Source organism: Anomaloglossus baeobatrachus, chromosome 11, assembly GCF_048569485.1.
Source record: "Anomaloglossus baeobatrachus isolate aAnoBae1 chromosome 11, aAnoBae1.hap1, whole genome shotgun sequence".
NCBI lineage: Eukaryota > Metazoa > Chordata > Amphibia > Anura > Aromobatidae > Anomaloglossus > Anomaloglossus baeobatrachus.
The window spans coordinates 8,672,153-8,687,591 of record NC_134363.1 but is presented as its reverse complement, the minus strand read 5'-3'; the positions used below and the strand labels follow the sequence as shown (position 1 = coordinate 8,687,591).

Below are 15,439 nucleotides of genomic sequence, written 5' to 3'. Positions count from 1 at the left end.
AGCATCAGCCTCTCTCCTCCCAGCATCAGCCTCTCTCCTCCCAGCATCAGCCTTTTCTGTCCCTAGCATCAGCCTCTCTCCTCCCAGCATCAGCCTCTCTCCTCCCAGCCTCAGCCTCTCTCCTCCCAGCCTCAGCCTCTCTCCTCCCAGCCTCAGCCTCCCCCAGCATCAGCCTCTCTCCTCCCAGCCTCAGCCTCCCCCAGCATCAGCCTCTCTCCTCCCAGCATTAGCCTCCCCCAGCATCAGCCTCTCTCCTCCCAGCATTAGCCTCCCCCAGCATCAGCCTCTCTCCTCCCAGCCTACCCCAGCCTCAGCCTCCCCCAGCATCAGCCTCTCTCCTCCCAGCATCAGCCTCTCTCCTCCCAGCATCAGCCTTTTCTGTCCCCAGCATCAGCCTCTCTCCTCCCAGCCTGCCTCAGCCTCCCCCAGCATCAGCCTCTCACCTCCCAGCATCAGCCTCTCTCTTCCCAGCATCAGCCTCTCTCCTCCCAGCCTACCCCAGCCTCAGCCTCCCCCAGCATCAGCCTCTCTCCTCCCAGCATCAGCCTCTCTCCTCCCAGCATCAGCCTTTTCTGTCCCCAGCATCAGCCTCTCTCCTCCCAGCCTGCCTCAGCCTCCCCCAGCATCAGCCTCTCACCTCCCAGCATCAGCCTCTCTCTTCCCAGCATCAGCCTCTCTCCTCCCAGCCTACCCCAGCCTCAGCCTCCCCCAGCATCAGCCTCTCTCCTCCCAGCCTCAGCCTCCCCCAGCATCAGCCTCTCTCCTCCCAGCCTCAGCCTCCCCCAGCATCAGCCTCTCTCCTCCCAGCATCAGCCTTTTCTGTCCCTAGCATCAGCCTCTCTCCTGCCAGCATCAGCCTCTCTCCTCCCAGCCTACCCCAGCCTCAGCCTCCCCCAGCCTCAGCCTCTCTCCTCCCAGCATCAGCCTCTCTCCTCCCAGCATCAGCCTTTTCTGTCCCCAGCATCAGCCTCTCTCCTCCCAGCCTGCCTCAGCCTCCCCCAGCATCAGCCTCTCACCTCCCAGCATCAGCCTCTCTCTTCCCAGCATCAGCCTCTCTCCTCCCAGCCTACCCCAGCCTCAGCCTCCCCCAGCATCAGCCTCTCTCCTCCCAGCCTCAGCCTCCCCCAGCATCAGCCTCTCTCCTCCCAGCCTCAGCCTCCCCCAGCATCAGCCTCTCTCCTCCCAGCATCAGCCTTTTCTGTCCCTAGCATCAGCCTCTCTCCTCCCAGCCTACCCCAGCCTCAGCCTCCCCCAGCATCAGCCTCTCTCCTCCCAGCATCAGCCTCTCTCCTCCCAGCATCAGCCTCTCTCCTCCCAGCATCAGCCTCTCTCCTCCCAGCATCAGCCTCTCTCCTCCCAGCATCAGCCTCTCTCCTCCCAGCATCAGCCTCTCTCCTCCCAGCATCAGCCTCTCTCCTCCCAGCATCAGCCTCTCTCCTCCCAGCATCAGCCTCTCTCCTCCCAGCATCAGCCTCTCTCCTCCCAGCATCAGCCTCTCTCCTCCCAGCATCAGCCTCTCTCCTCCCAGCATCAGCCTCTCTCCTCCCAGCATCAGCCTCTCTCCTCCCAGCATCAGCCTCTCTCCTCCCAGCATCAGCCTCTCTCCTCCCAGCATCAGCCTCTCTCCTCCCAGCATCAGCCTCTCTCCTCCCAGCATCAGCCTCTCTCCTCCCAGCATCAGCCTCTCTCCTCCCAGCATCAGCCTCTCTCCTCCCAGCATCAGCCTCTCTCCTCCCAGCATCAGCCTCTCTCCTCCCAGCATCAGCCTCTCTCCTCCCAGCATCAGCCTCTCTCCTCCCAGCATCAGCCTTTTCTGTCCCTAGCATCAGCCTCTCTCCTCCCAGCATCAGCCTCTCTCCTCCCAGCCTCAGCCTCCCCCAGCATCAGCCTCTCTCCTCCCAGCCTCAGCCTCCCCCAGCATCAGCCTCTCTCCTCCCAGCATTAGCCTCCCCCAGCATCAGCCTCTCTCCTCCCAGCATTAGCCTCCCCCAGCATCAGCCTCTCTCCTCCCAGCCTACCCCAGCCTCAGCCTCCCGCAGCCTCAGCCTCCCCCAGCATCAGCCTCTCACCTCCCAGCATCAGCCTCTCTCTTCCCAGCATCAGCCTCTCTCCTCCCAGCCTACCCCAGCCTCAGCCTCCCCCAGCATCAGCCTCTCTCCTCCCAGCCTCAGCCTCCCCCAGCCTCAGCCTCCCCCAGCATCAGCCTCTCTCCTCCCAGCCTCAGCCTCCCCCAGCATCAGCCTCTCTCCTCTCAGCCTCAGCCTCCTCCAGCATCAGCCTCTCTCCTCCCAGCATCAGCCTTTTCTGTCCCTAGCATCAGCCTCTCTCCTGCCAGCATCAGCCTCTCTCCTCCCAGCCTACCCCAGCCTCAGCCTCCCCCAGCATCAGCCTCTCTCCTCCCAGCATCAGCCTTTTCTGTCCCTAGCATCAGCCTCTCTCCTCCCAACCTACCCCAGCCTCAGCCTCCCTCAGCCTCCCTCAGCATCAGCCTCTCTCTTCCCAGCATCAGCCTCTCTCTTCCCAGCATCAGCCTCTCTCTTCCCAGCATCAGCCTCTCTCTTCCCAGCATCAGCCTCTCTCTTCCCAGCATCAGCCTCTCTCCTCCCAGCATCAGCCTTTTCTGTCCCCAGCATCAGCCTCTCTCCTCCCAGCGTACCCCAGCCTCAGCCTCCCGCAGCCTCAGCCTCTCTCCTCCCAGCATCAGCCTCTCTCTTCCCAGCATCAGCCTCTCTCTTCCCAGCATCAGCCTCTCTCCTCCCAGCCTACCCCAGCCTCAGCCTCCCCCCAGCATCAGCCTCTCTCCTCCCAGCCTCAGCCTCCCCCAGCATCAGCCTCTCTCCTCCCAGCCTCTCTCCTCCCAGCATCAGCCTCTCTCCTCCCAGCATCAGCCTTTTCTGTCCCTAGCATCAGCCTCTCTCCTGCCAGCATCAGCCTCTCTCCTCCCAGCCTACCCCAGCCTCAGCCTCCCCCAGCATCAGCCTCTCTCCTCCCAGCATCAGCCTCTCTCCTCCCAGCATCAGCCTTTTCTGTCCCTAGCATCAGCCTCTCTCCTCCCAACCTACCCCAGCCTCAGCCTCCCGCAGCCTCAGCCTCCCCCAGCATCAGCCTCCCTCAGCATCAGCCTCTCTCCTCCCAGCATCAGCCTCTCTCCTCCCAGCATCAGCCTCTCTCCTCCCAGCATCAGCCTCTCTCCTCCCAGCATCAGCCTCTCTCTTCCCAGCATCAGCCTCTCTCTTCCCAGCATCAGCCTCTCTCTTCCCAGCATCAGCCTCTCTCTTCCCAGCATCAGCCTCTCTTCCCAGCATCAGCCTCTCTCTTCCCAGCATCAGCCTCTCTCTTCCCAGCATCAGCCTCTCTCTTCCCAGCATCAGCCTCTCTCTTCCCAGCATCAGCCTCTCTCTTCCCAGCATCAGCCTCTCTCTTCCCAGCATCAGCCTCTCTCTTCCCAGCATCAGCCTCTCTCCTCCCAGCCTACCCCAGCCTCAGCCTCCCCCAGCATCAGCCTCTCTCCTCCCAGCATCAGCCTCTCTCCTCCCAGCCTACCCCAGCCTCAGCCTCCCCCAGCATCAGCCTCCCCCAGCATCAGCCTCTCTCCTCCCAGCATCAGCCTTTTCGGTCCCCAGCATCAGCCTCTCTCCTCCCAGTCTACCCCAGCCTCAGCCTTCCCCAGCCTCAGCCTCTCTTCTCTCAGCCTCCCCATCCCAGCCTTCCCCAGGATCAGCCTCTCTCCTTCCAGCCTCCTCCAGCACGCCATGCTCCTCTGCCGACACTCACAGATCCGATCGCATACACACACACACCCGATCGCATACACTCACACACACACACCCGATCGCATACACACACACACACCCGATCGCATACACACACGCACACCCGATCGCATACACACACGCACACCCGATCGCATACACCCACGCACACCCGATCGCATACACTCACGCACACCCGATCGCATACACTCACGCACACCCGATCGCATACACTCACGCACACCCGATCGCATACACTCACGCACACCCGATCGCATACACTCACGCACACCCGATCGCATACACTCACGCACACCCGATCGCATACACTCACACACACATTGACGATATCGCACATACGCGCTCACACTCACAACATCCGGAGATACCAAATGCTTCTGGCCATGTGATTCTCCGGCAGGTCCTGGAAGCTCACAGCACAGTATCGAGGCCGAGAAGCAAGCGATATCCCAGGATGCTGTGAGTTTGTGGATGTGATGTGTGTGTGAGGTGTGTGTGAGAGTGAGTGTTTTCTGATGTGTGTGTGTGTGTGTGTGTGCTTTTATGTGCGTGCGTGTGTGTATGTTCCGCCTCTGCAGGACCTTGATGCGCTGTAACTATGCTAGCATGGTTACCAGCGTATCTCGTCCCCCGCTCGCACGGGAGCCCACACCAGCATACGCCGGCCAGCCCCAGCAATGCGAGGGTTTGTGTCGGCTGGGTTTGCGGCGTACGCTGATGTGGGCTCCCGGGGGTACAGTACTCACCTGAGAGTCGTAGCTCCGTGACCGTGTCCGTTCGGGGACTGCGTGGGGGGGCTGGGCCAGAGCTAGCGTGCATTGCGTGAGGGGGGCGGGGCGTGGCCGAGTTGCCAATGCCTGCAGGGTGCCGGGGCGAGAGGCCAATCTGTGGGGGGGGCGGAGCCTGGGCGAGCGGCTGGCCAATCCGTGTGGGGGCGCAGCCTGGGCGAGCAGCCAATACGTGCGGGGGGGCGTGGCCATGGCGAGCCCAGCGGCCAATCAGCTTTGTGTCACCGTAAGGACACAATTTTGGAGCAAGACAGACAGACAGACAGAATAAGGCAATTATATATATAGATAATACTGCCCCTATGTACAAGAATATAACTACTATAATACTGCCCCTATGTACAAGAATATAACCACTATAATACTGCCCCCTATGTACAAGAATATAACTACTGTAATACTGCCCCTATGTACAAGAATATAACTACTATAATACTGCTCCTATGTACAAGAATATAACTACTATAATACTGCTCCTATGTACAAGAATATAACTGCTATAATACTGCCCCCTATGTACAAGAATATAACTACTATAATACTGCCCCCTATGTACAAGAATATAACTACTATAATACTGCCCCTATGTACAAGAATATAACTGCTATAATACTGCCCCCTATGTACAAGAATATAACTACTGTAATACTGCCCCCTATGTACAAGAATATAACTACTGTAATACTGCCCCCTATATACAAGAATATAACTACTATAATACTGCCCCCTATGTACAAGAATATAACTACTATAATACTGCCCCCTATGTACAAGAATATAACTACTATAATACTGCCCCCTATGTACAGGAATATAACTACTATAATACTGCCCCCTATATACAAGAATATAACTACTATAATACTGCCCCCTATATACAAGAATATAACTACTATAATACTGCCCCTATGTACAAGAATATAACTACTATAATACTGCCCCTATGTACAAGAATATAACTACTATAATACTGCTCCTATGTACAAGAATATAACTGCTATAATACTGCCCCCTATGTACAAGAATATAAGTACTATAATACTGCCCCCTATGTACAAGAATATAACTACTATAATACTGCCCCTATGTACAAGAATATAACTACTATAATACTGCCCCCTATGTACAAGAATATAACTACTATAATACTGCTCCCTATATACAAGAATATAACTACTATAATACTGCTCCTATGTACAAGAATATAACTACTATAATACTGCTCCTATATACAAGAATATAACCACTATAATACTGCCCCCTATGTACAAGAATATAACTACTATAATACTGTCCCTATATACAAGAATATAACCACTATAATACTGCCCCCTATGTACAAGAATATAACTACTATAATACTGCCCCCTATGTACAAGAATATAACTACTATAATACTGCCCCTATGTACAAGAATATAACTACTATAATACTGCCCCTATGTACAAGAATATAACTACTATAATACTGCTCCTATGTACAAGAATATAACTACTATAATACTGCTCCTATATACAAGAATATAACCACTATAATACTGCCCCCTATGTACAAGAATATAACTACTATAATACTGTCCCTATATACAAGAATATAACCACTATAATACTGCCCCCTATGTACAAGAATATAACTACTATAATACTGCCCCCTATGTACAAGAATATAACTACTATAATACTGCCCCCTATGTACAAGAATATAACTACTATAATACTGCCCCTATGTACAAGAATATAACTACTATAATACTGCCCCCTATGTACAAGAATATAACTGCTGTAATACTGCCCCCTATATACAAGAATATAACTACTATAATACTGCCCCCTATGTACAAGAATATAACTACTATAATACTGCCCCCTATGTACAAGAATATAACTACTATAATACTGCTCCCTATATACAAGAATATAACTACTATAATACTGCTCCTATATATAAGAATATAACTACTATAATACTGCTCCCTATATACAAGAATATAACCACTATAATACTGCCCCCTATGTACAAGAATATAACTACTATAATACTGTCCCTATATACAAGAATATAACTGCTATAATACTGCCCCCTATATACAAGAATATAACTACTATAATACTGCCCCCTATGTACAAGAATATAACTACTATAATACTGCTCCCTATATACAAGAATATAACTACTATAATACTGCCCCCTATGTACAAGAATATAACTACTATAATACTGCTCCTATATATAAGAATATAACTACTATAATACTGCCCCTATATACAAGAATATAACCACTATAATACTGCCCCTATGTACAAGAATATAACTACTATAATACTGCCCCCTATGTACAAGAATATAACTACTATAATACTGTCCCTATATACAAGAATATAACCACTATAATACTGCCCCCTATGTACAAGAATATAACCACTATAATACTGCCCCCTATGTACAAGAATATAACTACTATAATACTGTCCCTATATACAAGAATATAACTACTATAATACTGCCCCCTATGTACAAGAATATAACTGCTATAATACTGCCCCCTATATACAAGAATATAACTACTATAATACTGCCCCCTATGTACAAGAGATCTCAAACACCTCAGGCTGCTTCTTGCGGCCCACAGGCCCATGGCCTCCTTGACGATCATGGCCACCTCAGTCCAGCGCTTTATTTTGGGATCCATGTGTTGCTGGTGCTGCGCAGAGTCAAGCTCTCTGAACAGCTATTCCAATGGAAGGCGCCGGAAAATCAGTGGACAGCAGGTGACGCGTATGACATCATCTGCTGACCTCTGATCAATCCGCGGCTGCCATTGGAATAGCTGTGCAGAGAGCTTGATATTGCTTAGAACATTCTTCTGAAATAAAGTGCTGATGACGGCAGGACCCTACAGCGGTTGCGACCATCAAGGGGGCCACGGACCTGCAGGCTGTAAAAACACAAAAGAGGACACCATGGGAACGGAGGACAGGTGAGAATGTTTGTGTGTGTGTCTGTAAAGAATGGCACAATAGAGGACATTACTAGAAGATGGACCAGTAAAGGGGACATTGCTACATGAAGAAGACCTGCATGGGCACATTAGTAAAAGGGGACTATGATGGGCACAATACTACAGGAAGGGGACATGGATGGGCACATTACTACAGAATAGAGGTAAAGATTGGCATATTACTACAGAATGGGGACAAGAATGAGCACATTACTACAAAATAGGAACAAGGATAGGCACATTACTACAAGAAGGGGACAAGGATGGACATATTACTACAGGATGGGCACATTACTACAAGAAGGGGACAAGGATGGACATATTACTACAGGATGGGCACATTACTACAAGAAGGGGACAAGGATGGACATATTACTACAGGATGGGCACATTACTACAAGAAGGGGACAAGGATGGACATATTACTACAGGATGGGCACATTACTACAAGAAGGGGACAAGGATGGACATATTACTACAGGATGGGCACATTACTACAAGAAGGGGACAAGGATGAGCACAATACTACAAGAAGGGGAAAAGACTAGACACATTACTACAGGATGGGCACATTACTACAGGATGGGAAAAAGGATGGGCACATTACTACAGGATGAGAACAACAATAGGCACGTTACTACAGAATGGGTACAAGGATAGGCACATTACCACAGGATAGGGACAAGGATGGGGCACCTTACGACCAGATAGGGACAAGGATAGGCACATTACTACAGAATGGAGGCAAGGATGGGCACATTACTACAGGATGGCGACAAGATGGGCACATTACTACAAGGAGTGGACAAGGATGGTCACATTACTACAGGATGGGGACCAGGATGGGCACATTACTATAGGATGGGACAAGGATGGGCACATTAATACAGGATGGGGACAAAGATGGGCACATTACTACATAATGAGGACAAGGATGGGAACATTAGTACAAGATGAGAACAAGGATGGGCACATTACAACAGGATGGGTAAATGGATGGGCACATTACTGCAAGATGTTAACCAAAATTACTATATGGTGCTAATTGTAAAACAATATTACTTACAAAAAGGGGATAAAATATAAAAAAAATAAAGTAAAGCATGAATTTTTTTTCTCCATAAAAACTTTTGGGTATTTTTTTTTTACACTTAAAGAAAAAAGTGCACATTTGTTATAATAAATGAGCGAAAAATGTTCAAAAACAGTGATCCAAAGGTGCATAGAAAAAATGGTACCAATAAATAACCGTTTCACACAAAAAATGACCCCTTTTTTCACTTTTATGCCGTTTGGGAAAAGTGGGTGAGACGTAACGGAAGGGAACGTGCCTCCAACTGCCTGACAAATTTATGATAATGGCGTACATTATCTGCTTCATACAGGAGTAGATTATACTCTCCAGTGCACGGGCAGTGCAATGACTCTTCATTTATTACAGATTACTCCAGTGGTCTCTGGTTATAAACCAGCCGGTCTGAGCAAATTTCCTTCCAAGGGGGAGTTCTTCAAGACTGGTGCTTTGCATACCTGTTCTAATGAAGGGTCTACTACAGGAAGAACTAGATCTCACCCCTCCCGCTAATTGTGGACCATTTTTCAAAAAGTTGGCATGAAAACATCAAAAGTAGCAAAGTTTCAAGGATGAGGCACGGAGCTTGGTATTTATACACCAAGGATGAGGCACGGAGCTTGGTATTTATACACCAAGGATGAGGCACGGAGCTTGGTATTTATACACCAAGGATGAGGCACGGAGCTTGGTATTTATACACCAAGGATGAGGCACGGAGCTTGGTATTTATACACCAAGGATGAGGCACGGAGCTTGGTATTTATACACCAAGGATGAGGCACGGAGCTTGGTATTTATACATCAAGGATGAGGCACGGAGCTTGGTATTTATACATCAAGGATGAGGCACGGAGCTTGGTATTTATACACCAAGGATGAGGCACGGAGCTTGGTATTTATACACCAAGGATGAGGCACGGAGCTTGGTATTTATACATCAAGGATGAGGCACGGAGCTTGGTATTTATACATCAAGGATGAGGCACGGAGCTTGGTATTTATACACCAAGGATGAGGCACGGAGCTTGGTATTTATACACCAAGGATGAGGCACGGTGCTTGGTATTTATACATCAAGGATGAGGCACGGAGCTTGGTATTTATACATCAAGGATGAAGCACGGAGCTTGGCATTTACACACCAAGGATGAGGCACGGAGCTTGGTATTTACACACCAAGGATGAGGCACGGAGCTTGGTATTTATACATCAAGGATGAAGCACGGAGCTTGGTATTTATACATCAAGGATGAAGCACGGAGCTTGGCATTTACACACCAAGGATGAGGCACGGAGCTTGGCATTTACACACCAAGGATGAGGCACGGAGCTTGGCATTTATACACCAAGGATGAGGCACGGAGCTTGGCATTTACACACCAAGGATGAGGCACGGAGCTTGGTATTTATACACCAAGGATGAGGCACGGAGCTTGGTATTTATACATCAAGGATGAGGCACGGAGCTTGGCATTTACACACCAAGGATGAGGCACGGAGCTTGGTATTTATACATCAAGGATGAGGCACGGAGCTTGGCATTTACACACCAAGGATGAGGCACGGAGCTTGGCATTTACACACCAAGGATGAGGCACGGAGCTTGGTATTTATACATCAAGGATGAGGCACGGAGCTTGGTATTTATACATCAAGGATGAGGCACGGAGCTTGGTATTTATACATAAAGTAGGAGGCAGTTAAAATTTATGTATTCTGGAAAATAAATAGGCTGGTACCTGAGGGGTTAATTTGTTTTATGGTTTCTTCTATTTGTAAACTGGCGACTTCGTAATCTTCTCGCTTCTGACCGCTCCGGATTACACACAAGGTCCACGCACTTTCGCTTTCGTAACTTTGTATTTACGGGAAATATAAAAAAAAAACTGAAGAAAAAGTTATGGAGGAAACAAAGTAACAAAGTGATCAAATCAATCCATTGCTTCTTAAATCCATGTTTTTTATGTCAGAGACCCTTCTTTATGCAATACGAGGTGATCTTTGCTCTCTTGATGGGGGATACCGTTCAATTCAACTTCCCACCTAATAATCAGCTGCATCTCATTTTTGGAATCCAGAAATGGTGATTTTTGTTTTTTTATGTTTCCATCACCTCTTATTTGTTACTTTCTACGGTGAGGGAAATTAGTATTCGATCCCTTGCTGATTTTGTATGTTTTCCCACTGACAAAGACATGAACAGTCTATAATTTTAAGAGTAGATTAATTTTTACAATGAGAGAGAGAATATCCAAAATATAATCCAGAAAATCACATTGTATAAATTATATAAATTTGTTTGCATTTTGCAGAGAGAAATAAGTATTTGATCCCCTACCAACCATTAAGAGTTCTGGCTACAGACACTTTGACTCCTAATCCCCTCATTCCCTGCATTACAGACAGCTCTTACATTGTCCCCTGTATAAAGCCTCCGGTCCACAGACTCCAATAATCAGTTAGACTCTAACCTCTACAACATGGGCGACCAGAGAGCTTTCTAAATATCTTAGGGGCAAGACCATAGACCAGCACAAGGCTGGAATGGAGAAGACCATAGACCAGCACAAGGCTGGAATGGAGAAGACCATAGACCAGTACAAGGCTGGAATGGAGAAGACCATAGACCTGCACAAGGCTGGAATGGAGAAGACCATAGACCAGTACAAGGCTGGAATGGAGAAGACCATAGACCAGCACAAGGCTGGAATGGAGAAGACCATAGACCAGCACAAGGCTGGAATGGAGAAGACCATAGACCAGTACAAGGCTGGAATGGAGAAGACCATAGACCAGCACAAGGCTGGAATGGAGAAGACCATAGACCAGTACAAGGCTGGAATGGAGAAGACCATAGACCAGCACAAGGCTGGAATGGAGAAGACCATAGACCTGCACAAGGCTGGAATGGACAAGACCATAGACCTGCACAAGGCTGGAATGGACAAGACCATAGACCTGCACAAGGCTGGAATGGACAAGACCATAGACCTGCACAAGGCTGGAATGGACAAGACCATAGACCTGCACAAGGCTGGAATGGACAAGACCATAGACCTGCACAAGGCTGGAATGGACAAGACCATAGACCTGCACAAGGCTGGAATGGACAAGACCATAGACCTGCACAAGGCTGGAATGGACAAGACCATAGACCTGCACAAGGCTGGAATGGACAAGACCATAGACCTGCACAAGGCTGGAATGGACAAGACCATAGACCTGCACAAGGCTGGAATGGACAAGACCATAGACCTGCACAAGGCTGGAATGGAGAAGACCATAGACCAGCACAAGGCTGGAATGGAGAAGACCATAGACCTGCACAAGGCTGGAATGGAGAAGACCATAGACCTGCACAAGGCTGGAATGGAGAAGACCATAGACCTGCACAAGGCTGGAATGGAGAAGACCATAGACCTGCACAAGGCTGGAATGGAGAAGACCATAGACCTGCACAAGGCTGGAATGGAAAAGATCATAGACCTGCACAAGGCTGGAATGGAGATGATAATAGACCTGCACAAGGCTGGAATGGAGAAGACCATAGACCTGCACAAGGCTGGAATGGAGAAGACCATAGACCTGCACAAGGCTGGAATGGAAAAGATCATAGACCTGCACAAGGCTGGAATGGAGATGATAATAGACCTGCACAAGGCTGGAATGGAGAAGACCATAGACCGGCACAAGGCTGGAGTGGAGAAGACCATAGACCTACACAAGGCTGGAGTGGAGAAGACCATAGACCTGCACAAGGCTGGAATGGAAAAGACCATAGACCTGCACAAGGCTGGAATGGAGAAGACCATAGACCTGCACAAGGCTGGAATGGAGAAGACCATAGACCGGCACAAGGCTGGAATGGAGAAGACCATAGACCTACACAAGGCTGGAGTGGAGAAGACCATAGACCTGCACAAGGCTGGAATGGAAAAGACCAAAGACCTGAACAAGGCTGGAATGGAAAAGACCATAGACCTGCACAAGGCTGGAATGGAGAAGACCATAGACCTGCACAAGGCTGGAATGGAGAAGACCATAGACCTGCACAAGGCTGGAATGGAGAAGACCATAGACCTGCACAAGGTTGGAATGGAGATGATCATAGACCTGCACAAGGCTGGAATGGAGATGATAATAGACCTGCACAAGGCTGGAATGGAGAAGACCATAGACCTGCACAAGGCTGGAATGGAGATGATAATAGACCTGCACAAGGCTGGAATGGAGAAGACCATAGACCTGCACAAGGCTGGAATGGTGATGATAATAGACCTGCACAAGGCTGGAATGGAGAAGACCATAGACCTGCACAAGGCTGGAATAGACAAGACCATAGACCGGCACAAGGCTGGAATGGAGAAGATCATAGACCTGCACAAGGCTGGAATGGAGAAGACCATAGACCTGCACAAGGCTGGAATGGAGAAGATCATAGACCTGCACAAGGCTGTAATGGAGAAGATCATAGACCTGCACAAGGCTGGAATGGAGAAGATCATAGACCTGCACAAGGCTGGAATGGAGAAGATCATAGACCTGCACAAGGCTGGAATGGAGAAGATCATAGACCTGCACAAGGCTGGAATGGAGAAGATCATAGACCTGCACAAGGCTGGAATGGAGAAGACCATAGACCTGCACAAGGCTGGAATGGAGAAGACCATAGACCTGCACAAGGCTGGAATAGACAAGACCATAGACCGGCACAAGGCTGGAATGGAGAAGACCATAGACCTGCACAAGGCTGGAATGGACAAGACCATAGACCTGCACAAGGCTGCAATGGACAAGACCATAGACCTGCACAAGGCTGGAATGGGCTACAAGAACCATAAGTAAGACGCTGGGTGAGGAGGAGAAACTGCTGGTGCAATAGTAAGAAAATGGAAGAAATACAATCGCCATTGATCTGGGGCTCCATGCAAAATCTCACCCCGTGGGGTCTCCAGGATCATGAGGAAGGTGAGAGATCAGCCTAAAACTACACAGGGGAATTGTTACTGATCTCAAGGCAGCTGGGACCAATGTCACCAAGAAAACAATTAGTAACATATTACGCCGTAATGGCTTAAAATCCTGCAGTGCCTGCAAAGTCCCACTGCTCAAGAAGGCTCATGTGCAGCCGGCCCGTCTGAAGAAGGCCCATGTGCAGCCGGGCTGTCTGAAGAAGGCCCATGTGCAGCCGGGCTGTCTGAAGAAGGCCCATGTGCAGCCGGCCAGTCTGAAGAAGGCCCATGTGCAGCTGGCCCGTCTGAAGAAGGCCAATGTGCAGCCGGCCCGTCTGAAGAAGGCCCATGTGCAGCCGGCCCGTCTGAAGAAGGCCCATGTGCAGCCGGCCCGTCTGAAGAAGGCCCATGTGCAGCCGGCCCGTCTGAAGAAGGCCCATTTGTAGCCGGCCCATCTGAAAAAGGCCCATGTGCAGCCAGCTCTTCTGAAGCAGGCCCATGTGAAGCCGGTCCATCTGAAGAAGGTCCACGTGCAGCCGGCCCATCTGAAGAAGGTCCACATGAAGCAAGCTTGTCTGAAGAAGGCCCATGTGCAACCGGCCCATCTGGAGAAGACCTATGTGCAGTCAGCCCGACTGAAGAAGGCCCATGTGCAGCCGGGTTGTCTGAAAATTACCAGTGAACACCTGGATGATTCTGAGAGTGACTGGAAGAAGGTGCTATGGTCAGATCAGACAAAATTGAGCTCTTTGGCCTTAACTCAAATCGCTGTGTTTGGAGGAAAAGAAATGCTGCCTATGACCCAAAGAACACCATCCCCACTGTGAGGCATGGAGGTGGAAACATTATGCTTTGGGGTATTTCTCTGCTGAGGCCACAGGACTACTTCACCACATTAATGGGACATTGGATGGAACCATGTACTGTAAAATCCTGAGTGACAACCTCCTTCCCTCTGCCAGGACATTAAAAATGGGTCATGGCTGGGTCTTCCAGCACGATAATGACCCAAAACCTACAGCCAAGGCAACAAAGAAGCAGCTCAAAAAGAAGCACATTGAGGTCATGGAGTGGCCTAGCCAGTCCCCAGACCTTAATCCCATAGAAAACATATGGAGAAGCTGAAGCTCCGAGTGGGCAAGCGACAGCCTCAAAATCTTAATGATTCAGAGATGATCTGCAAAGAGGAGAGGAGCAAAATCCCTCCAGACATGTGCGCAAACATCATCATCAACTACAAAACACGTCTAACTGCTGTGTGGGCAACAAGGGGACGGCCACCAAGTATTAAGTCTTGTTAGCCAGAGGGATCCAATACTTATTTCCCTATGACTGTACGTAAATGAGAGTAAATGCAGCGGTGATGGAAATATCATCATTCATGAGTTAGTTTCTGTTTTAGGGTGAATTTGCCGGGTGTCTGCGATGATAGAATTGGTGGCACTTTCAGATAAGGCGACGTTTCGGGGTGTGGTCGGTTTTATTGATGACACATTTTTGGCTGTCGTTTTTAACATTTGCAGAGCAGCTCCGACTCCAGCATACCAGGAGACCCTCCACCTGCGCACCCCCAGAAGAGCCTGCACTGTGCCCTGCATAGCACCCCCCATGTACACTGTTCACGGCCACCAAGGATCACACAGTACTCAACAGATCGTCATCTCCCAAACATTGGCCAGTAGGGTGGTGCCGAATCCGAGGATGCCGTCAGTCCCATTCCGCTACAGGGACTACCTGTGCTGGTCCATCTTCAGCATGCTGTTCTGCTGCTGCCCGCTCGGATTCGCTGCCATGATCTATTCTTGCAAGGTAGGTGATGAGGCCGCCGACAGAATACCAAAAAAATCAGGTAG

General features: G+C 49.5%; 1 long non-coding RNA gene across 2 annotated transcripts in view; it reads left to right on the top strand.

Moving 5' to 3' along the window:
- The first annotated feature begins 15,098 nt into the window (after positions 1-15,098).
- LOC142256016 (uncharacterized) overlaps positions 15,099-15,439 on the top strand; it is a 29,215-nt gene continuing 28,874 nt past the window's right edge. For both annotated transcript variants that reach the window (XR_012727469.1, XR_012727470.1), the window contains exon 1: positions 15,099-15,395. This is a non-coding gene — a long non-coding RNA (uncharacterized LOC142256016). The remainder of the gene's footprint in view (positions 15,396-15,439) is intronic.